Raw genomic sequence first — 24,765 nt, 5'->3', positions numbered from 1 at the left:
TATGCACAGTCATACCTTTTAACATATTTTCCCTGTCATCCTCAGCCAAGTTGTGCCTCATGTTTTTTTTAACCTCCCTTATTCAAATTTCACACCTTTGCTTCAGAATGAACTACCTCACTTTTAGTTGTTACTTCTCTCTTTCTCATTACGTAATACTAGATTGAAACTAGAACATACAGCTCTTGAAAACCATCCCTAATACAGTCCAGAAACTCATCCTCCACACCTTTAGCGCTCAATTGGTTTACTCAGACTGTAGCCAAAAGATACAAAGATATGCGGATTAGTTGGATTGGCCACATTAAACTGCCCATAGTGCCCAGGGAAATGTAGATAAGGTGGGTATGCCATGGGAAATGTGGGGTTACAGGGATCGGGTAGGGGATGTGTCTGGGTGTGATGTTCTTTGGAAGTTCAGTATGGACTCAATGGGCCAAATGGCTTGCTTCCACACTGTAGAAAATCTATGAATCTATGATGTGCAGATTGAAGTCACCCAAGATAATGGCATTGCCCATGCTACATGTGTCTCACATTTCCTAAATTATACCACATCTACATTACCACCCAGAGCAGTAAAATATTATTGTCAGGAAGGATATGGTCTTTCATGTTTTGTTTCTTATATTGTTCTATTTACTGGTCCCTCTGTGTCTTCCAAATCAGGCAACGACTGACCAGTGACTCTTGATCATGATGAATGGATTGCAAGTTGAAGCTCCATTAGGATTGACACCACTGAAAGCAATGGAAAAAAATGCTCTGCATATAGAGTCATAGAATCATGCAGCACGGAAACAGACCCCTCAGTCCAACCAGTCCACACCGACCATAATCCCAAAGTAAACAAGTCCCACCTGCCTGTGCTTGGCCCATATCCTTCCAAACATTTCTCATTCATGTATTTATCCAAATATCATTCAAATGTTATAACTGTATCTGCATCAACCACTTCCTCTGGAAGTTCATTCCGTACGTGAACCACACTCTGTGTAAAATAGTTGCCCTTCATGTCTTCTTTAAATCTTTCTTCTCTCACCTTAAAAATAAGTCCTCTTGTCTTGAAATCCTCCACCTTAGGGAAAAGACACCTGCCAGTTACCTTATCCATGCCTCCATAACGTAACACCTCACTGTCCTATGTTCCAGCCGCTTCTTATAACTCAAACTCTCCATTCTCAGCAACATCCCGGTAAATCTTTTCTGAATCCTCTCCAGCTTAATAATATCCTTCCTATAACGTAGCTTGCAGCAAAGAAGGTAGAAGGAACTTATCAGCAATCATGTGCAGAAGAGACAGGATGATAGGGTTCTTAAAAGTCCCTTGGGAGCCTGTAGGGCTTACAATCAACATTGTGAGACACCGCAAACATACAGTCAAGCAAAGCCATTTCTTATTTAAAATAAGCAAAGACAACTCTGTACAGTTGGCTTGGAGCTAACAACAGCACACAGAGTAAAGGGGCACCCCATAAGGGAAACAACATATTTGCTTCGTAAGGATAACACATGTTAAAAAAGCAGTCAAAGTCTTGTGCTTTAGGGTAGAAGCATTTGTGTGGAATATGTAAATTTGTTCATTGAAAAAGATTTTTTAAAAAAATCTGCTGCTATATTCTGTGGTTTCACTGAATTTGAGACTATTTTAATGTCATTAAAGTGGTGCACTTTCATTTATAGGAATTCCAAACATTTCAACACATTGCGTTGTGTACTTTTGACATGATCCAGACAGTGGGGGATAACTTCTGGAAACTGTGCTATAGATAAGTTACTACTGAGTCTTGTATAAACTTGCTTGACTTAATAGATTCTTGTAGTGTGCCAGCATTTATTTTAACTGCATGATTACAATCAGTTCAAAAGATCTGTTAAATAACATAAAAATCCTCTTCAGGGCTTGTTGAAGATCTGTCTAAAGCCTGTGAGAAAGTACAGAAGCTCAATTCTTATGGCACTACAACTCCAATACAAGAGCAAAGCATAAAATGGTAGCATCACAAGTTTCAGTGCAGAGTGAGATAGGTCATCTTACCAATTACATCTAATGTTGACATGGCATGGAACTTGCCACTTTGAAATTTCCAACACAGTTAAAGTCCTCTTTTAAAGAAGCAACCTGGAGCTTGCACTCAGCTTTGTTGTATGGACAAAGCCATGCCCACCCAAACCCCCTGGCCACTATGGGTCGTTCAGATGAGGTGGTTGGAAACAGACCCTGTGGTCCAACCAGTCCATGCCGACTATAATTCCAAACTAAACTATCAAACCTGTCTGCACTTGGCCCATGTCCCACCAACCTTTCTTATTCATGTACTTATCCAAATGTCTTTTAAACATTGTAACTTTACCCGCATCCACCACTTCCTCTGGCAGTTCATTTCACTCTCTGTGTAAAATAAAAAGACCCTCATGTCATTTTTGAACCTTTCTCCTCTCACTTTAAAAATATATCCCCTAGTTTTGAAATCCCCACATTAGGGAAAAAACACCTGCCATTCACATTATCTGTACCCGTCATGATTTTATAATCCTCTATAAGGTCACCCTTTGGCCTCCTGTGCTCCGGTGAAAGAAGTCCCAGCCTATACAGTGTCTCCTGAAAACCCAAACCATCCTTTCCTGGCAATATCCTGGTAAATCCTTTCTGAACCGTCTCTACTGTCTCCTCTTGTTACTACAACTTACTTAATGGACATACCATGTCACGCAGTGTTTGAGGATTTCACACAAGTTTTTCAAGTCAGTGGGAGTGGTGCTGGGCATTCGCAAGGTGTTGAGTCAATTTTGAAGATCTCTGAAATGAAGGTCTGTGATTGATAGAATATTTGCAGGATCTCCTAGGCTGCAGCACAGCAGGGAGTAGGAGCAATGGCAGGTCAGGGAGGAAGCTGTGTGCAGATATACGAGTAGGAGAGCTTTCAGTAGGATGCCGACTCCACTCAACATAGTGTTTTTGCTAGATCATCAGAGGCTGAGGGTGACTTTATCGGTGATTATAATATTATGAAAGGCATAAACAGCTTGGATAGTCAGAGTCTTCGCTCCAGGGTGGAAATGTCAAATACTAGAAGGCATAGGTTGAAGGTGAGTTGTCTGGATTGTGCTGCTCGGGTGGGTAGTAGAAGCAGGTATGTTCGCAATGTCTAAGAGGCATTTAGACAGATGCACAAACAGGTGAGAATTGGAGAGGCACACAATGGGATTAGTTTAGAAGAACATCATTGCTGGTACAGACATGGTGGGATGAAGGGCCTGTTTCTGTGCTGTACCATTCTATGTTCTAAACCTCAATCACGTTCCTACCTCCACTTCAGTCAGGAGCTATGTCAGTGCCAGCTACCATTGAATGAGACCTGTTGCCACAGAGCAGGATGAGGAGGTCCTCCAGTTGTATGCCTCAGGATTCTTAAACAGTTATTTGAAGCGTTTTTAATGGCAAGGTGGACTTCTGGGATAGCCAAGCTGAGAAGTGTGGGAGAGAGATATTTAGATGCAAGGCTCCTGAGTTAAAGAACATTAGACACTGGGAGAAATTTCAACAGAAATGGCAATGCTTAAGGCATTAGCGGTATCTATGCTAAACAGGCACTCTACAATGTTTGAGTTTAAAATCTAATGTTTATCTTTACCACTGAAACACATGAATAATTCAATTCTGTTTTTAATGCACACGTTCTTGACTTTTTTCAATGTGATGTTATCTCATCGGTATCCCATCAGCAAGTCACCCTTTATTTACTCATGGAGAGTCCTTGACACTAATCCAGCTCCCTGAGATCGAGCTGTCAGAGTCAACAGAACCTCTGACACTCCTGTTTATATCTGTCAGCCAGGGCTCCCTGATTGGACCAGATTAACAGATAGTCTATGTTGGTCTCAGCGAGCAAACTCACATCCAGCATCTATTGGTATTGGTCCTAATAGTTGATTTTGCTGTGGAATGACCAACATTAGCATGTTGGTTGAATTTTTTGCGAACTTTCCACTGTTGATGAGTAGAAGGGCATTATGTCTGGTGTGGATAAGCGCGACCACAGTGGAAACATTCTTTGAAGAAGTTACACTTCTGTTTATGTGTCCGCTCTTGTTGTTTTGCAAGTTGTTTCCTGGCAAGGTAGAGATCACAGAATCCCTGAAGTGTGGAAGCAGGCCATACGGCCCATCAAGTCCACACCAAACTCTCTGAACAGCATCCCACCCGGACTCTGTAACCCTGCAATTCCCATAGTCAATCACCCAGCCTGCACATCCCCAGGCACTGTGGGGAAATTTAGCATGGCAAATCCACCTAACCTGCATGTCTTTGGACTGTAGAAAGAAATCGGAGCACCCGGAGGAAACCCATTCACATACGGGGAGAATATGGAAACACCACACAGATTGTTGCCCAAGGATGGAATTCAGTCTGGGTCCGTGCTGCTTTGAGGCAGCAGTGCTAACCAATGAGCCACTGTGCTGCTCTGAGATGGATAATGTGCACAGACGATGAACATGGAGTACATATTTTACTGTTAGCAATCTCAATTTCACTAGCTCTTCACTCTGAAACTAATAATGATCTTGCAAACTCTGTCAACTCTGGAAATTTCTTGTCTTTCTTGTGTGCTTTGCAACATTGTTGATCAAAGAAGATAATCTTTTACTTTTGTGTTTTGACTTCCTGGTTTAACATGTTCAACATCACATTTGTTGCTAATTGTGCAATAGTCATCAATTATCTAATTTGCTTTTTACTTGATGTACTGGAAGACACTTGTAATTATCCTGAGTGTGAAATAAGTTGTCAATGAATTGTTTTATGAGTTGTATTTATTTAGCTTAAGTATTTCAAAAATAACCTGGGTTTTATCCATCCTCGAGTAACTGTCTGTGTGGAGTTTGCACGTTCTCCCTGTGTCTACGTGATTTTCCTCCAAGAGCTCCGGTTTCCTCCCCTTGTCCAAAGATGTGCAGGTTAGGTGGATTCGCCATGGGAAATTGCCCTGTCATGTGTGGGGATGTGCAGAGTAAGTGGATTAGCCTTGGGAAATGCAGGGTTACGAGTTTAGGGTATGGTCTGGGTCAGGATGGGATGTTCTTTGGAGGATCAGTATGGACTTGATGGCCCAAATGGCCTGCTTCCACACTGTGGCAATTCTATGATGCTATGATAACTATTCACCTTCTTATTGGAAAAGTAAAAAAATTCTGTTTCATCATCTGCGATTGCCATAGTTCCTTGAAAAAAAATCACAGCTACTTTTGCCAACGTGTCAATGCCATTGATGTGTATTAGAAAGTAATTAACTGAGCATAAAACATACAATTCCAGTGAAAGAGTGTGTGTGTATGTCTGTGTGTGTGTGTTTTGTTTCCTATTGCTAATCCTATGTGTCTAACATAGCCTCAATTTCTTCTCTAAATTTCCAAACAGCGATCTACCAAAAGTTTTATATCTGAAGGCATTGATGCTTATTTCTCACCATCGTTGTTGCCATTATGATGTTCTTGGGAAGATGCAGTAAGATAGAACATAGAACATAGAACATTACAGGCCCTAGCGCCCTCAATGCTGTGCCGACCTGTGAAACCAATCTGAATCCCATCTAACCTACACTATTCCATTATCATCCATATGTTTATCTAATGACCATTTAAATCCACTTAAAGTTGGCGAGTCTACTACTGTTGCAGGCATGGCATTCCACACCCTTACTACTCTCTGAGTAAAGAACATACCTCTGACATCCGTCCTATATCTGTCACCCCTCAATTTAAAGCTGTGTCCCCTCGTGTTAGGCATCACCATCCGTGGAAAAAGGCTCTCACGGTCTACCCTATCTAATCCTCTGATCATCTTGTATGTCTCTATTAAGTCACATCTTAACCTTGTTCTCTCTAACGAAAACAGCCTCAAGTCCCTCAGCCTTTCCTCATAAGACCTTCCCTCCATACCAGGCAACATCCTGGTAAATCTCCTCTGCACCCTTTCCAATGCTTCCACATCAATTTCAGAAGATTTCAAAAGAAACATTCAGAATCAGAGTTTTATGACACTGAATTCTTTTATTTCCTTCTCAAGACTCACTTTGTTGGTTTGTGTATACGGTGCGACGCACAATTCAATTATTGCATGGAGAATACTGCATTTGGAATATTGTGAGCAGTTTTGGGCCCCATATCTCAGAAGGGATGTGCTCATCTTGGAGGGGGTCCAGAGGAAGTTTACAAGAATGATCTCGGGATTGAAGGGCTTGTCACTATGAAGTGCGGTTGAGAACTCTGTAATGGATCTGAAAGAATGAAGGGGATCTCATTGAAACTTACAGGATACTGACAGGCCTGGATAGAGTGGATGTGGAGAAGATGTTTCCACTAGGAGGAGAGACTCGGACCTGAGGGCACAGCCTCAGAGTGAAGGAATGACACTTTTGACCTGAGATGTGGAGGAATTTCTTTCGCCAGAGGGTGGTGAATCTATGGAACTTAGTGTCACAGAGGGCTGTGGAGGTCAAGTCATTGAGTGTATTTAAGACAGAGGCAGAGAGATTCTTGATTCGTAAGGAGATCAATAGTCAGGGGGAGAAGGCAGGAGGATGGTTTGAGAAACATGTCAGCCATGACTGAATGACTCGATGGGCTGAATGGATTAATTCTGTTCCTGTATCTTATGGTATCAATAATTATATCAATCTCGCTGGGTTCCACCGCTTTCATTGGACTCTCCTGGGTACAGGGTCTGATCACTTGCACCAGATAAGTCACCCAGCAATTGGGCCCTGATATTCACAAACAGGAAATGCTTCCACTCTTCCTCCTGCAGACCTCAGGCTGATCTCAGATCTTCTCACCATGGCTCCAGCATTTGATTAATCTGAAACCATTGCAGATTGTTGGAAAAACCAGTCTGGTTCTCTAATGTCCTTCAGGGAAGAACTCTGCCATCCTCACCCAGCCTGGCCTATGTTTGACTCGAGACCCATATCAATGTGGTTGACTCTTAATTGCCTTCTGAAATGGCCTGGCAAGCCATTCAGCTGTACCAATTGCTATCCTACTCCATCCATGATTCTAAATGTACAGGAAACCTAAATGGATTGAAGGATCATTTGGGCAAATTTGAGCTTTAATTAAATTCCCTCCAGAGATGGGTTCTGACCAGAAAAGAAATCAGGCTTTCATTTCCTACCTCCATTGTGAAAATTCAGCCTTTGTTTGGTAAATCAAGTGAATTTTATTAATATGATCATTTTTCATCAATTGTATCTTGAACCACAGAGACTAGCAGCTTTAGGACAGAAGCAGAAAAACTCTCATTCATTTTTCCCCATTAGTCATTCAGAAGCATTGAGTGCTACTGCTTCCATGACTGAGAGCTGTACAAAAGTGTAACATTTAGAACAGAAGCTGGAGACAAAATTCTTGAGGGAGACTTGAATGTACTGGAAAAGATTATTGTCTCGGTCAATCCAAAGCCAACTTCACATGCCATTGAAAATACTCAGACTTCATGAGAAGTCATTGTATTTCAGTTGGCAGTGGTGTAGATATTGATGTGCCAAAACAAACACTAGAAAATAGAGGACTACAGCTCAGAACATTGAAAGTATAATATATATTTTGTTCACTGGTGATTTAAAACATATATGTTCTTTGAGATCTTTTATGAATTTGCTGAAATCTTCTTTATCTTTGGCTTCAAATTACATTTCATTTTTTAATATTGCACCTCACTGTGTTTCAGCAGTAAATGTCCTTGAACTGAGTGTTTGAATCTACGAGGGTTAGGAATTAGTGGTGTGGGCCAGTTTCGATCAGAAGGAGCAACTGTTGGTTGTTTTTGCAGGAAAAATGTAATTCAACTCTTTATGTGTTTAAAAATAAACCTGTGGTACTTTTGATTAATTTTGCTGTCCAATTGCTTACCACTGCCGATCAGAGATGCTACTTCTTCAATGTTGCCCCCTTTCAGAAATCAAATCAATTCCAGGAAAACCTGGACAGTTGAAGAAAATGTAAATTGTACAGATTTGCTTTGCTTTGAAAGCAAATACACTGGAAACAGGTTTAACCTAACCCACCCTCAGGAAACTGCCCAATAGTGATCTCTATTCACACCAGTTGAGAATAATATCAGCCAAGGCTTGATAAACGTCTGCTCCGCCCAATCCCACCAGTTTCCCAATCTGATAGTGAGGTTAAAGTTGCTCTGTTCTGTCCCATGACACAATTCATGGACCCAAAGTGTAAATTGTTTGGCTTGGAGTTTTTGTTACGATGTGTGGTTAATCTTCACACATAAGATTTTAAAAGAAGATTACCATTCATGAAATCGTGGCAAATTAATGACTGCTTGGATGAGCTGTTGGAGACAGGTCTCTGTTGGACATGAAGAACAAATTGTGCAGAAAGTAGTAAATGACATTCTGATTTGGTGTTCAAATCAGCACTTGGACGGTGCTCTCAGTGTGGTGGGTGCATAGAACGTACTCTGGATGGGGACTTAAAGATCGTCACCAAGAGTGTCTCAGTAACATCACTACTGACCAATTGATTTTAGCCTCCAGTTGAGATCCCCAGGATGATGGATGCCAAATCAGCCAATTTGATTCACTCCACAGGATATCAAAAATGGCTAATGGGACTGGATACTGCAAACTCTATGTGCCCTGACAACATTCTGGTAATAGCACTGAAGACCCGTGTTCTGGAACTACCCATGCCCCTTGATAACTTATTCCAGTATAGCCACAATACTGGCGCCTTCGCAACAATGTGGAAAATTGTCCCGTTATGGCTTGTCTACAAAAAGCAGGACAAATCAATCCTGGCTAACTATCACTCTGCACTGAATTCATTGAAACGTAGATCATAGAATGCCTGCAGTGCAGAAACAGACCGTTCAGCCCAACAAGTCCACACCAACCCTCAAAGCATCCCACCCAATCTACATATCCCTGAAATACTACAGGCAATTTAGCATGGCCAATCCACCTAGCCTGCACATCTTTGGACTGTAGGAGGAAACTGGAGCACCCGGAGGAAACTCACGCAGACATGGGGAGAATGTGCAAATTCCACACAATTGTCCAAGGGTGGAATCGAACCTGGGTGCCAGGCGCAGTGAGGCAGCAGGGCTAACCACTAAACCACCATGCCATCCTGTTAACAACTTAAAAAATGTATAAGAAATTAATTGAATGTGTCATTTTCAGTGCTATTAAGCAGGACTTGCTCAACAATAATCTGCTCAGTGATGCCCAGTTTGATTTTTGCAAGGCCTACTCAGCTCCTGATCTCATTACAGCCTTGGTTCAAACTGAAGCAAAGGAGCTGAATTCAAGATGTGTGTGTTAGCCTGACATCTAGGCAGTTTTCAATTGAGTGTCACGTTAAGAAGCAAAACTGGAATCAATGGGAATCGGAGAGAAACTATTCACTAATTGGCTTCAAACTGGTGCAGAGGAAGATAGTTATGGCCAATTACCACTGCCACAGGAAATCATTTTTGATTTCCTCATGTCAGTGCTCTAGGTCGAAACATTTTCAATTGCTTTGGAAACGAACATCCCTCCGTCATCAGATCGGAGGTGGGGATACGTGCTGATGATTGTACAATGTTCAGCACCATTCATAACTCTTCAGATGCTGAGCAAGCTGTGTCCACATGCAACAAGACTGGGACAATGATCATGTTTGTGTTGATTAATGGCAAGTAACATTCAGGCCACAGATACCAAGCAATGACCATCTTCAATAAAACAGAATCCAATCATCGCCCTTAACATTCAGAGGCAGAATTCCCCTACTGTGAATATCCTGGACATTACCATTGGCCAGAAATTGAACTGGATCAGCCATCCTAATACTGTGCCTACAAGAGCAGGTCAGACACAGGGAATGCTGCAAATCATCTTCCTGATTCCCCAAAGCTTGTCAACTATTGACAAGGTAGGAGTGTGGGATGGGTGTAGCTCCAACAATACTCAAAAATCTTGGCACCATCCAGGCAGCTTGAATGGAACACCATTTAGCACCTTCAAACATTCACTGCTTCCACCAACAACTCACATTAACAGTGATGAAGTACCATCAATGAAACAGACTGCAATAGTAACATCAACAAGATGCATTGCAGCAACTGAGCAAGGCTCTTTAGATAACACCCCAGAAACCTGTAAGTTGTGCCACATGGAAGGACAAGAGCAACAGACAGCTGGGCGTTCCTCTGCCAGTACTTTTTCCCCCAAACCACCCAGCATTGTTGTTTGGAACTATATTGCTGCTCCTTTAATAGCACTGGCCAAAGCCCTAGAATACCCTCCAAAACAGCGTTCTTTCACTAGATGGACCTACAATGGTTCAAGGTGGCAACTTGTCACCACTTTTCCATGAACACACTGAGATAGGCAATAAGTGCTAACCAGCCAGCGATGCTCATGCCCCATGAATGGATAAAGAAAAATGGAAGGATCACATAGCAAAGAAGGCACTTAGTACCCCATCAAGGAATAGTGCTGCAGCAAAAGAAATGGTTTTTGTCATTAATAGGATGCTGCTGTCTAGCCACATTCTGCTTATCACACTCTTTTGAGTAAAGTGGTATTTGAATTTCAGTGCTGATGTGTACAAGGGCCGTACATGCCAAAGACTACAGACACTATCAAAAAGAAGAGCATTCCCTAATTAATCACCTTTTTAACCCCGCATCATTGTAAATTTCTCCCTTTTCTATATATATCCAATGCCCATTTAGAAATTATATTTGAATATGTTTCCACCACTCTTTGAGGTAGCTTATTTCAGATTATAACAACTCAGTGCACAAGTGGTTGTTTGGTAAAACAGAACTTGAGTATAGCTGAGAAAAGACATTTTGTTGAAGCTTTACTTTTGTATTCATCAGGACAATTTGCAAGAATACCAATTCAAGAAGAAAATCAACATTTATATTGCATAAGAGGAAAATGCTGAATGGTTGGGAAGTGGAATCTGACTAGTAGAGACATTGCTGTAGAGAATAGATCACTTAATGATGATTGACAGTTAACAACCAGACTTTGTTTAAGTTTTAAACCAGGCAGATTCACTCTAAGTCAGTCCATTGCCCTGAGCTAAATGACTTGTTAAGTTTAAGAAAGCAATTCAAATGTACATGTTCTTACTGTCTGCAAAGAACAGGATTTTGTCTGTTAATGCATAGTAATAGTGTGAAAGCTTCACATGTTACTCAAACATCTGAGCTACCTTACCCTTCCAGGGTTACCTGAGATAGGCCATTCATTTTTTAAGACTAAAGTGTTTGTCTTAGGCTTGTTCATGTTTTTGTGTAACATACAACGAGAATCGATCTGATCAGGGCAGCTATTACTTTGCAGGATCGCTTTGATTTAATTTTGGCTTTTTACAACGTCACTATGTACTAGCAACACAAATGTTTTGCACCATAAAAAGGATACTATTATCAGCTCAAAAAGATGTTCTGCCTATTGCACAAATGAGTAATATGGTATACAAAATTCATGCCAGTATGATGCCAGATATGCAGGCAGTATGACAAAGATTAGCAAATTATATCAAACAGCGGATCCCGTTCTGAGGAAGGGTCACAAAACCGAAAATTTTACCTGTAATATTTTCTTCACAGATCCTGTCAGACCTGTTGAGCTTTTCCAGCCACTTCTGTTTTTATTCCTGAGCATATCCCTTCAGCTGTTTGCAACAAGCATTGTACTAATTGTACCCAATCAGACCCTGCTGGCAAAATTTGCAACACAATGTTCAACTTTAGATATGATTTTGCAGTTGCACAATATTTGCCAGAGGGCAATTAAGAGTCAACTGCTACGGGGCTGAGGTCACATCCAGGAAAGGTTGGCAGGTTCCCAAAAGAATTTTAGTGAACCAGTTGGGATTTTACAGCAATCGATAATAGTTACCTATTTGCCATTCAGTAAGCTTTTTAATTCCTTATATTTATTTAATTCAAAATTTCACATTCTACTATGGAATTTGTGGAATTTGAACCGATGTCCCAGAGAATTAACATAAGATTCTGAATTGCTAGTGCAGTGACATTACTGTATCCTACACCTTCCCCTAAGTGAGCTTGCATATTTTGGAAACTTACATATATTAATTCACTGGGCTTTATTCTTTGCAAACAGAAAGAATATGTACATACTCTTCACTTTTTCATACCAACAGAGTAGGTGACATTCATTCATGGATTCATTACATACATATGCCTGTTTTAAAATTTGAACAAAGCCTGACAGTTATCTGTCAATCATCAGATTCTCCATCTCAACACCTCTCTATGAATCAGAGTCCAATTACCAACAGACCAGCACTTTTCTGTCCTGCTGTTCCCCCCCTTGAATTGTTTATCTTGTAAATTGTTCTGATGAGTTTAAGATAAAAACTTCAACAAAACAAGTCTTATTTCACCAACACTCACTGCATAAAATAATTTCTCATACGACCCTGAACTTTTTGTCAATTATTTTGCATCCATGTCCTCTGTTTACTGGCCTCTTGCCAAGGGAAGCAGATTTTCTCTGTCAGCTCACTGAAAGCCCTCAATTCAAGATCATTTCATTTTGAATGGTCTAGTGAGGGGATACATTGATTACAATAAGCAGAATAGCCATTTGAGATAGCTACCACCATTAGGTATGACTATCAGGTGTGGAGGTTCCTGCATATAAAATCTACTGCAATACTTTAAAAATCTATCTAGCAATGACAGAAATGCTAGATTTCAATCTTCTCCATCATGCAGATATTAAAAAAAAGGTGTATGGAATTGTTTTAAGTGCTGGCTGACTTAGTTTAAAAAAAGTCGTTTATAAATTATTTATAATTCACTATTTTTTCTAAGGTCATTACAACTCTGTTCTTCAGTGATTTTCTCCATAAAATGTACATTCAAATACAACCTATATTCTGATAATGAGACCATAATGGACAATAAACCTATCATCCCAGAAAAAAGACAAAGTTGTCTTTCCATAGCATATTCCTCAGCATCAGGGACATCCCTAAACACTTTACAGCCAATGTAGTGCTTCTGAAGTGTAGTCACTGTCGCACTGTGGAAAACAAGGCCATCGATTTGGGTACAATGAAGCTCTATACAACATTGAAACAGTGACCAGATAATTTATTTAGTGATAAATATTCAATAAGACGCTGAAAGATCTTCAACATCATAGAGTGGGAAATCACCCCAACCACAACAGAGGGCAAATGATTTGCCAAAAGGCATTCTCCCAGTATTATATTGAAGTGACAGCACCTAGAGTGAGATTTAACCTTCCCAAATTCTAACAAAGTGTCAAAAGTGTTATTTCCAAAGCCACAGCTGACACTTCACATCTCTAGCTTTGCCTGCATGTGATTATTCATTTAACTTGGTCTCCAATGATCAGATGGAGAATAAGGTCTAACCGTAAAATCAGTCAGTAAAAAGTAAGTCAAATAAATAAAAATTATGTGAATTTCCACTGTTGTGGCCCCCACCACAACTGCCCTGGGAGGCAATGGCTTCATGGTACTATCACTGGACTGTTAATCCAGAGACCCAGATAACGTTCTGGGGACCTGGAATTTGAATTCAATAAATATCTGTAATTAAGAATCTAGTGACAATCGTGTTGATTGTCAGAAAAACCCATCTGGTTCACTAATGTCCTTTAGGAAAGGAAGCTGCCATCCTTACCTGGTATGGCCTACATGTGACTCCAGACCTACAGCAATGTGGTTAATTCTTAACTGCCCTGTGGGCAGTTAGGGATGAACAATATTTGCTGCCCAGTCAGTGACACACTCATCCTGTGAATGAATTTTAAAAAAAATTTAGCATATAGATGCGATAATTTTAACAAGATATTTGCTAGTGCTCTATAGGATGATAACTGGTGCTAATATAGTGCTACATCAGACTTGCTTCACAATCTGAAAAACTTCTGGTCTTAAAAAATGGCCAGTCTATCTCAGATAACTATGGTTTATGAAATCTGCATGTAGGAAATACTGGCATTTGGACTACCCAAAATGGGTTGTGTTACAGAAGAAAGTTTCGTGTATGAAAGAACTCCATGCCTCTCACTGTAGGGTTATTAGCGCTCCCATATTTAGTAAGTACCTAACATTTGAGGATCTCTTGGCTCACCATAAGAAAATTCTCTGGAGCTTAAAAAATGGGAGGACAGTTTGTTTTTGGACAAATAAAGAGGTATCCTCTGCAAATCTCATTGATCAGAAAGACAGAGGTAGGTCTATGAAAAGCAAGAAAACGAACAAAACAGTTGAGCACTGGCCATCCAAAGTACTGGAAACTTTATTCCTTTCTAATCTGCATCTTGAGGAGAAGTTTAGAGGCAGTTGTTGTCAGGAATGGTGCTATTTTTAATGTATAGTAATGCCGAGGAGGTACTGGACGGAATGTCAATGCTTGCAGATGACATGAAATTCTGAAATGTTGTAAACAGTGAAAAAAAATTCCAAGGAATAAAGAGAATAAAGTGGAGTAGATATTGTAATGATTATAAGAGAGATCAGCCGGGTGGACCTCATAGAATGAGTTCCCTGATTGGGGCTGTTAATGCAATCCAATCAGGGACCCCTGGCTGACAGATAAGAACAGGAGTGTCAGCGATTCTGTTCACTCTAAGGGAGCTGGATCAGTGTCAATGACTCTCCACATGTAAATATAAGGTGAAGGGGTATCGGCCTCTGTGGAGCTATTTTGGAAATACACATCGCTAATGAAATTTGAACATGTAGAAATGTGATGTGATACATTTTTGTATGCTTACTGTGGTGAGGCAATATACATTACAGGTATGATAGCACAATAGGATGCAGGAACAGAGAAACATGAAGGTTTGTGTACACAAATCTTTAAGGATGTCAGGGAAAGTTGAAACAATTAAAATGTAGATGTGCTCTTCATTATTAAGACAGGAAAGACAGGAAAGCTTTTCCAAAACTTTATAAAATACTGGTTAGGTCCCTGCTGAAGTACTATGTCCAGTTCTGGGCACTACGCTTTACAAACAATGTCAAGGCCTATTGATTACTGTCATGGTGCTTGGAATGTGCAACTTCAGTTATGTGGACTCCAGGGATTAGAGAAATTGCAGTTGTTCTCCTTAGCACACAGAAAGTTAATGCAGAATTTGCTAGAGGTATTCGAAAACATAACGGGTTTTTGTAGGGTAAATAGGCAGCAGCCGTTTCTAATGGCAGAATGATTGGTGACCAGGCAAAGCATTGCAAAAACAATTGGGAAAAGAGCAGAAGTAACATGAACGAAAAACACACCTATCGGCGAGTTGTTCTGATCTGTAATATGCCATCTGAAACGTTGCTCCTAGGTGCCAGTCTTGCTTCTGTCCACCTTCTGCCCCCAGAGTTTGCACTTGCTTTGCCCCGATTCCTCCAGCCTCAACAACCTTGCTTACCACTGCCACGCACCTCCTCAATGCGTTTCCATTGGCTGGCTGCTTCTTTCCCACGTTTGATGCTGATAGGCTCAGGGTGAACATAGCAGCAGCAAGCATGAGAGAGAACCAGCGCGTGATTCGATGAGCAATTCCTCATAGATTCCGTCCCTCCCGGAGGTTTTGGACAGGGTGGTGAAGTGGTGGTAGAGCAATTTATGATAAAGAGATAACAAGGTGTAGAGCTGGATGAACACAGCAGGCCAAACAGCATCAGAGGAGCAGGAAAGCTGATGTATCGGGCTTAGACCATTCTTCAGAAAATGTGGAGCAATTTATTTCTGATCAGTCACACCCACAATTGAGTTTACCCAGGCAATTTTGGGACTCTTGTGGGCAAATCTATCCACTGCCTTGGTGTATTTTAAACATTCCTACTTAGAACATAATCTTGGATGTTGCTGATTGTAGGAGCTTGTTTTGTGTAAAATTTTTAATGCCATGTCCCTCTTTCTGCAGTTTCTGCTCAGGGCAAGGAAGACTAAAGAGCGGAGATTAAATTAAGATGTTGAAACACCATTGGATTAACATGAGTTACTTTGAGTTAATCCTCAGAGATTCAAATGATTGCAAGCATTTTACAACAGAACAATTAATATTATTTAAAAACAACAACATTTACATACAACCTTTCACAAACTCAGGGCTTTCCAGCATGATTTATAGTCTAAATGTACTTTTGGTGTGTAGCCATTGTTTTAATGTGGAAAACAGTGATGATTAAAATTATTTTGTGCAGAAAATCATAATGATTAGAAGGAGTGGAGGGGTTGGATTTGTAGCTGTGAGAATAATGTCACTAGAGCAGAAATCCAGATGCTCTGGCTAATGTTCTGGCAAAATGGGTTCAAACCCCACTCAGGCTGACGGTGAAATTTGAACTCACTGAAAAAGCTGGAATTAAAAGCTGTTTTAATGACAACTTTGTAACGACTGTCGATTGTTGTACAACCCCCTGTCTGGTTCACTAATGCCCTTTAAGCAAGGAAACCTGTCATCTTTACCTAGTCTGATCCAACATACGACTCCAGACCTACACCAGTGTGCTCAATTCTAAATTGCCCTCTGGTAGTTGGTTTAATGGTTAAAAACCTAATGGTGGTTTACTAAATACCTGTAACGTTCATTATGAAAATAGGTGCATTAATGAGACAAATAGAGGCTAATGGGTAAGATGTAGTTTCAAGGAGATCATAGCTGGCATCTAAATATTCAGGGCGATGTAATATTTTAAAATGTTGGTGGGTTAGTTTTGTTGGTACAACTTGGAATAAGTTTGACAGGAAGAAATGATCTTGGATTAGATGATATAGAATCCATATGGGCTGAGGAAGAAATAACAAGTGAATAAAGAAGCAGGATGGAGAATAAATGAGGGGACAATGAGAACATGTTAGAAAAATTAATCATGGGTGACTTTAACATTCAAATAGATTGAAAAGATCAAATTAGTAAAGGTAGTCATGAAGAAGGGTTTATAGAGCACATGTGGATTCTTTTATTTAGAGCAATTGCTGCGGATTGAACCAGGGATCAGACTGTTTGGGATCTGGTGATCTGTAATGAAGCAGATTGACAAACAGCCTCAAAGTAAAAGTTCTCAATGAAATAGTGAGCACAACTTTGTAGCATTTAATGTTTAGCTTGGGAGTGAGAAACTTGGGTTGGAAACAACTGTACTAAAACAGGGTGGTCATTATGAGAGACTTTAACTTCCCTAACATTGACTGGAAATGCTATAACTCTAGTACGTCGGATGGATCAGTTTTTGTCCAATGTGTGCAGGAGGGTTTCCTTACTCAGTATGTTGAAGGGCCGACAAGAGGGGAGGCCACACTGGATCTGGTACTTGGTAGTGAACCAGGCCAGGTGTTTAATTTAGTGGTAGGTGAGCACTTTGGAGAGAGTGACCATAATTTGGTTATGTTTACTTTAGCAATGGAAAGGGAAAGGAACATGCCACAGGGCAAGAGTTATAGATGGGGGAAGGGCAATTATAATGTGATTAGGCAAGACTTAGGAGGCATAGAATGGGTTAGCAAAATGCAGGGGATGGGGACAATTGAAATGTGGAGCTGGTTCAAGGAACAGATACTGCATGTCCTTGATAGATATGTCCCCGTCAGGCAGGGAGGAAGCGATAAGATAAGAGAACTGTGGTTTACTAAAGAAATTGTATCTCTTGTTAAGCGGAAGAGGGAGGCTTATGTGCCGAAGAGACGAGATGGTTCAGATGAGGTGATGGAGAGTTACAGATTAGCTAGGAAGGATTTAAAGAGACAGTTAAGAAGAGCAAGGAGGGGACATAAGCAGACATTGGCAGGTAGAATAAAGGAGAACCCTAAAGCTTTCTATAGGTATGTGAGGAATAAGAGGATGACTAGGGTAGGAATAGGGCCAGTCAAAGAAATAAGTGGGAAGTTGTGTGTGGACCCTGTGGAGATTGGAGAGGTGCTAAATGATTATTTCTCATCTATTTTCACTGAGGAACAGGAGAATATTGTAGAGGAAATGACTGAGTTACGGGCTACTGGAATTGAAAGGATTAAGGTTAGTAAGGAGGAGGTGTTATCAATTCTACAAGGTGTGAAGGTAGATAAATCCCCTGGGCCAGATGGGATTTTTCTGAGGATTGTCTGGGAAGCTAGGGAGGAGGTGGCGGAGCCTTTGGCCTTGATCTTTGAGTCCTCATTGTCTACAGGTTTAGTACCAGAGGACTGGAGGATTGCAAATGTTGTGCCCTTGTTCAAGAAGGGCAGTAGAGATGACCCGGGTAATTATAGACCTGTGAACCTTACGTCTGTTGTAGGAAAAATTTTGGAAAGAATTATAAGAGATAGGATTTATAATCATTTAGCAAGCAACAATTTGATTGGAGATAGTCAGCATGGATTCGTCAAGGGAAGGTTGTGTCTCACAAACCTCATTGAGTTTTTTGAGAAGGCGACCAAGCATGTGGATGAGGGTAGGGCAGTTGACATGTACATGGACTTCGGTAAAGCCTTTGATAAGGTTTCACATGGTAGGCTCTGGAGAAAATACAGAGGCACGGGATTGAGGGAGATTTAGCAGTTTGAGTTAGAAACTGGCTTTCTGTAAGAAGGCAACGAGTGGTGGTTGATGGAAAATATTCAGCCTGGAGTCTGGTTACTAGTGGTGTATCTCAAGGATCTGTTTTGGGACCACTGCTGTTTGTCATTTTTAGAAATGACTTGGATGCAGGCATTGGTGGATGGGTTAGTAAGTTTGCAGATGACACTAAAGTCGGTGGAGTGGTGGACAGTGTGGAAGAATGTTGCAGGTTGCGGGAAGACTTGGATAAACTGCAGAATTGGGCTGAAAGGTGGCAAATGGAGTTTAATACAGATAAATGTGAGGTGATTCACTTTGGGAGGAATAATAGGAAGGCGGAATACCGGGTCAATGGAAAGATTCTTGGTAGTATAGGTGTGCAGAGGGATCTTGGTGTCCATGTACATAGATCCCTGAAAGTTGCCACCTAGGTTGATAGTGCTGTTAAGAAGGCTTACGGTGTGTTAGGTTTTATTGGTAGAGGGATTGAATTCCAGAGCTGTGATGTCATGCTGCAACTGTACAAAACTCTAGTGCGGCCTCACGTGGAATATTGCGTACAGTTCTGGTTGCCCCATTTCAGGATGGATGTGAAAGCATTGGAAAAGGTGCAGAGGAGATTTACCAGGATGTTGCCTGGTCTGGAGCGCAGGCCCTATGAAGAAAGGCTGAGGGACTTGGGTCTGTTGTCATTGGAGAGAAGGAGGCTAAGAGGGGATTTAATAGAGACGTACAAGATGATCAGAGGATTAGATAGGGTGGACAGTGAGAGTCTTTTTCCAAGGATGATGGCTTCAGCTTGTACAAGGGGGCATAGCTACAAATTGAGGGGTGATAGATTTAAGACAGATGTCAGAGGCAGGTGCTTTACTCAGAGAGTAGTAAGGGCGTGGAACGCCCTACCTGCCAATGTAGTTAACTCAGCCACATTAGGGGCAATTAAAAAGCCCTTGGATAAGCATATGGATAATGATGGGATAGTTTAGGGGGAGGGGCTTAGATTAGTTCACAGGTCGGAGCAACATCGAGGGCTGAAGCGCCTGTTCTGCGCTATATTGTTCTGTGTTCTGTGTTCTAAAGTTAATCAGGGCTAATTACAAAGGAATGAGGACGGAGTTAGCTGGTGTAGATGGGGAAAGGCATTTAGCAGCAAAGATGGATGAGGATCAATGGCAGATGTTTGAGAAAATACTTAATGACTCACAAAAAGAGATATCCCAGCAAGGTAGAAGGATTCTAGGAAAACGATAAACTAACCAGATCTAAACAAAGAAGTTAAGGATAGCATCAAATTAAGAAAAAGTACACACACAATATGGCAAAGATCAATGGAGAATGTTTTAAAACCAACAAAAGATGATCAAATGAATTAAAGGGGGAGAAAATAAACTTTGAGAGTAAACTTGCAAGTAATATTAAAATGGGCAGCAAGAGCTTCTTTAAATATATGAAAAGAAAGAGGCCAAAGTAAACCCAGCAGGGCCTCCAATGGGGTTGCATGGTGGCTCAGTGGTTAGCACTGCTGCCTCACAGCGCCAGCGATCTGGGTTCAATTCTAACCTCAGGCGACTGTCAGTGTGGAGTTTGCACATTCTCCTTGTGTCTGTGTGGGTTCCCTCCAGGTACTCCGGTTTCCTCCCACAATCCAAAGATGTGCAGGCCGGGTGGATTGGCTTTGACAAATTGCCCATAGTGTTCGGGGATATGTAGCCTAGGTCTGTTACAAGGGGATGGGTCTGGATGGGATGCTCCAAGGGTCGCTGTGGACTTGTTGGGCTGAAGGGCCAGTTTCCACAGTGTAGGGATTCTATGTAAACATAATCTCCTCAGGGAATGAGGCTGGGAAGATATAATTGGGGGACCAGGAAATGGCAGTGGAGTTGAATAAACACTTTGTATCAGTCTTCACAGTAGAAGACATTACAAGCATTCAAAATATACGAAACAGTCAGGCAAATTAGGAACCAGAAATACATACAGTAACTATCACCAGAGAAAAGAATACTAGGGAAATAAATGGAGCTAAAGGATGTGCCCCCTTGACTTGACGGCTGCACCCTAGGATATTAGAGAAAATAGCTACAATAATAGTAATCTTTTAGGAATCCTTAGAGTCAGGAAAGTCTAAGAAGGTTTGGAAATTGCCCAAAACACCGTTGTTCAAAAAGGGAAAGAAACAAAAACAAGTACCAATAGGCCAATTAGCATAAAATCTGTCTTTGGGAAAATGTTAAATGTGTATTTTGAAGGCTATAATAGCAAAACAGTTAGAAATATGTAATATAATCAAGTAGAATCAGCTTGCATTTGAGAAGGGGAAATCATTCCTGACAAATTCATTAGGCTTCACTGAAGAGGTAGCAAACAACGTACATAGAAGAGAACCAGTAGATGTAAAATATTGGGATTTCTATAAGGTACTTAATAAGATACCACATGTTAGACTACTTAAAACCATTAAGCCCAGGGTGCTGAGGGTGGTATATCAGCATGGATTGGGGATTGGCAAATTAACAGAAGACAGAATATCGGGATGAAGTGAGTGGCATTTTCAGGTTAACAACCTGGAATGAATAGAATACCACAGGGATCAGTGCTGGGGCAGCAGTTATTTACAATATATGTTGGTGACTTTGATAAGGGAAGTGAATGTACTTTCATTAAGTTTGCAGGTGACACAAAAATAGATGGAAAGGCATAGAGTGAGGATGACACAAAGAATCTGCAGAGGAATGTAGACAAATTAAGTGAGTGGGCAAAAACTTGACAGGTGGAATATAATGTAAGAAAATGTGAGGTTATGCACTTTGGCAGGAAGGAAAAACGATCTGAATATTATTAAAATAGGAAGAGATTGCATTAACATTTATCACAGAAGGATTTAGAGTTCTCATGAATAAACAACTCAAAGTTAACATACAAATCCAGCAGATAATGGAGAAGGCAAATGGATGTTGGTCTTTATTTCAAAGGGAGTAGAGTTTAAAAGTCGGGATCATTTGCTAAAATATACAATTTAGACCACATCTAGAAAACTGTTTGCCTATTTAAGGAAGTATATGTACTGGCATTGGAGGCAGTTCAGAGAATGTCCAAAGGTGAATCCCAGATGTGGAATGCTGGTCTTGTGAGGAGAGGTTGAGGAAATTGGACCTGTTCTCATTGAAGTTCAGAGGAATAAGAGATGACCTTCGAAAGATATAAGATTCTAAGGGACCTGATAGGTTAGATACCGAGAGGTTATTTCCCCTTGTGTGAGAATTTAGTAACAAGGGCACCATCTCACAGTAAGGGTAGCCCAGTTAGGACAAAAATGAGAAGAAATTATTTTTCTCTCAGAGTCTACTGGATCTGTAGAATTCTTCATCACAGAAGGCTAGGACACTAAATGTATTCAAGGCTCAGATGGATTTTTAGTCTGTTAGGAAATCAAGGGTTATAGAAGATAAGGCAGGAAAGTGGAATTAACGATTATCAGATCATTATCAGATGATTGCATATAGTGGCAGAGCAGACTTGATGGGCCAAATAGCCTACTTCTGCTCCAACGTCTCATGGCTTAACTCTAATGTGTTGTCCAAAGGCAAATTTGACATAAATTCACACCCACAGTGTTCCCTGGGTGAAGTTCCTTAAATTCTGTTGTGGTCACCTTGAGGAGTTGCAGATGTCAGGCTTCTAATATACTGCGGGAAAACAAATGATGGACTGATCTTTGGCTGTTCCTCGCGGACACTTCCCAAACGTCATTTGCAGGGGCGAAGAAGCAGATCACCCACTCACTGTCTCATCCAAACAGATGTGTGGGGCATTGGGCCAACTATGTTCCCATCCTCAGAGATCGTTTTCTTAATAAGCTGGAATACTTACACAGGCTGACCGAGAAACCAAACACTTAGCTCAGCCAGTGCAGACAACTTAACATCTGAGTCATTGAAAAGCAAATTGAAAAACTGGCAAAACTGTGTATTCCATCATTCTAGCAAAATTGTAGGGTGCACAACAAATTTGAGGGTTATTTGTTGAAAAGCAAGAGCAAGCTGTATCATATAAATCCAAGTAACTGATAGATGCATAAACTAGAACATTCAGTTCTGGTCTGCTGCATTGCCAAAGAATAAATGAGCCATGTGATGAAATGAATGAACATTTAACATGTTTATGTTAAGTGCCTATCACTGCTACCTTTAATAAAGGTGTTGCCCTGTTTACATGAATGAAGTCAGTGTTGTCATTAGGAAACAGGTTGGGCAGACGTGGGGTGGGGTAGGGCAGTGTTGAATTTTATTATGAGTGTGGGAGAAACACCAGTTGTGGTGTTATGTCTCAGGGCAGATCTGGAACATAGAAACACAGAACATAACAGCAGGAAAAAGTCATTTGGCCCCTCGAGACTGCTCCAACACTCATTACAATCTGGGCTGCTCAACTGAGTACTTTGTTCCCTCCATTGAAATATATCTTCAAGGGACATGCACATGATATTATCACTGTATCATGCATGTGACCTAATGCTATAAAGGTTTCATCTTGTTAGGAAAGCACACACAATAGCATGCTAGAAAACATCTGAACTGTTAAGTTTGAGCCCAGAAGCACAAATGCCTGTACTCATAATGTATATAAGTAACTACCAGGTATTGTGTTAAATAAATTCTTCAGTTCTACATGATCAACATCTCATTGGCATGTTACAGAAACTAACATAAGTAGCACATTATCATGGTTGAAGCAAAGTGGAGGACATGCCCCTGTCTACATCAATGGGGGTGAGGTAGAGATGATCGAGTGTGTGAGGAGTGACGATCCCAGGAGTGACGATCACCAATAATCTGTCCTGGTCTATCCGTTTTGATGTGATGGTCAAGAAAGCAGAACAATGCCTCTAATTCCTCGGGAGGCTAAGGAAATTCAGCATGTCCGCAAAGACTCTTACCACTTTTATAGATGCACAATAGAAAGCATTCTATCTGGGTACAGCGCGGCTTGGTATGGTAACTGCTTTCCCCAAAACTGCAAGAAACTGCAGAGATTTGCAGACACAGCCCAGTCCATCACGTAAATCACCCTTCTGTCCACTGACTATCTATATAGATATTTCTGCTATAAAACGTGTTTCGTTAACACAAAATAGTTGTAATGTGAGTGATAAATAATAGATGCTGTTTGGATAATGTGAACTTTCTGTTGTACAAGTAGCAATTTTCTGTCGCGATTTCCCTATGATGTGATTTTCTACAGCGATTTTTTATAGTACGATTTTCTATAGTGCGAGGTCACACAAAAACGCAACTAACACGTTATAGCAGAACTACATGTACTTCTCGCTGTCTCAGAAAAACAGCCAACACCATCAAAGACTCATCCCACTCCAGTTATATTCTCTTCCACCCTCTTCCCTCGGGCAGAAGAAACAAAAGCTTAAATAGATGTACCAACAGATTCAAGAACAACTTCTTCCCCGCTGTTAGTAGATTTCTGAATGGTGTTCTCAAATTTTGAATTTAATGTCAATCTTGCTGTTTGTGCACCTTCTCTGCAATTGTAACACCGTACTCCTCGGTCTGTTCTATTATTCTAATGCAATTTGGATGGCATGATCTGCCCATACTGCAAGTAAAACAAAACTTTCTACTGTACCTAGGTACATGTGATAATAATAAATCAAATCCAATCAGATCTAATAGTTGAAGATTATGCCACTTCACATCACCAGGTGTGGTGGATCAGGCATCCATGATAAATCCTGTCCAGCATGTATTTTGCACCAGAGATAATGGGAACTGCAGATGCTGGAGAATCCAAGATAATAAAGTGTGAAGCTGGATGAATACAGCAGGCCAAGCAGCATCCCAGGAGCACAAAAGCTGACGTTTCGGGCCTAGACCCTTCATCAGAGAGAGGGACGGGGAGAGGGCTCTGGAATAAATAGGGAGAGAGGGGGAGGCAGACCGAAGATGGAGAGAAAAGAAGATAGGTGGAGAGGAGAGTATAGGTGGGGAGGTAGGGAGGGGATAGGTCAGTCCAGGGAAGACGGACAGGTCAAGGAGGTGGGATGAGGTTAGTAGGTAGATGGGGGTGCGGCTTGGGGTGGGAGGAAGGGATGGGTGAGAGGAAGAACCGGTTAGGGAGGCAGAGACAGGCTGGGCTGGTTTTGGGATGCAGTGGGGGGAGGGGATGAGCTGGGCTGGTTGTGTGT

General features: G+C 41.0%; 1 long non-coding RNA gene across 2 annotated transcripts in view; it reads left to right on the top strand.

Moving 5' to 3' along the window:
• LOC125454057 (uncharacterized) overlaps positions 1 to 24,485 on the top strand; it is a 94,375-nt gene extending 69,890 nt beyond the window's left edge. For both annotated transcript variants that reach the window (XR_007247921.2, XR_007247920.2), the window contains exon 5: positions 23,264 to 24,485. This is a non-coding gene — a long non-coding RNA (uncharacterized LOC125454057). The remainder of the gene's footprint in view (positions 1 to 23,263) is intronic.
• The last annotated feature ends 280 nt before the right edge of the window (positions 24,486 to 24,765 follow it).

Source organism: Stegostoma tigrinum, chromosome 7, assembly GCF_030684315.1.
Source record: "Stegostoma tigrinum isolate sSteTig4 chromosome 7, sSteTig4.hap1, whole genome shotgun sequence".
NCBI classification, from domain to species: Eukaryota; Metazoa; Chordata; class Chondrichthyes; order Orectolobiformes; family Stegostomatidae; genus Stegostoma; species Stegostoma tigrinum.
This window is presented reverse-complemented; position numbering and strand designations above follow the sequence as displayed.